This window comes from Schistocerca nitens, chromosome 2 (assembly GCF_023898315.1).
Source record: "Schistocerca nitens isolate TAMUIC-IGC-003100 chromosome 2, iqSchNite1.1, whole genome shotgun sequence".
Classification (NCBI taxonomy): Eukaryota; Metazoa; Arthropoda; class Insecta; order Orthoptera; family Acrididae; genus Schistocerca; species Schistocerca nitens.
The window spans coordinates 857600963-857601735 of NC_064615.1; positions in this window are offsets into that span (position 1 = coordinate 857600963).

A 773-nucleotide genomic window follows, 5' to 3' on the forward strand; every position below is an offset into this window, starting at 1 on the left:
GTGCAGAAGCAAACTAACTGCGATTGGCGCTGAAATAAACGCGCGTTTAGCTAAATCAGAAGAGGCAGGAGCCAAGAAGGTAGCTGTCAGAGCAGCTGGAAGAGCTGTGCATCCGAATCAAACAGCGAATCAGAACACGAAGGCCTTCACCAGTCGACTAGGAGATGGTGGGGTCTTGGTCAAGCACATCTCTAGTAAAGACACAAAAATAGATGATCGATTAGCTCACTTTGAGCAAGCGTTCAAAACAGGCACTGTACGGAAAGATGTAGAGGAAGCTGTACCTTTATGTTGGTCATCCACGGTTTAGTTCTTATGATGTGTCCAGGTTTAAGCGACAGCCCACACAATTCGAACTGAAACACGATCAATGTACACTCGGAGATCCATTCTGGACAGACGCGAGAAGCAACACTGAAAACCCATAGCGGTAATTCGGGTTTGTACAATGACCACTGTAGACACACGTAGAACTTGTTCAGATATCAGAGTCAATGAGATATTCAAGCGCGGAAGGAACACCCATGTTTGGTCACCAAACACTTCTTATCCGTCCTGAAATTTCAGAACTTCAAAGATTTGACTGGGACAATTTAGCAAGTCACTCCCCTCTTCATGGTCACTGAATACGAAGCTGGAATTTCTTTGTACTCTCAAGGAGGATGTCGCTGTGGAAAAAATAAGATTCACTGCAGAACATTGCGTTTCCTTCGACAAATTTATAGACGCTTTTCCCGCCACATACTGGTCGCGAGAAATGTAAGACTGCATTA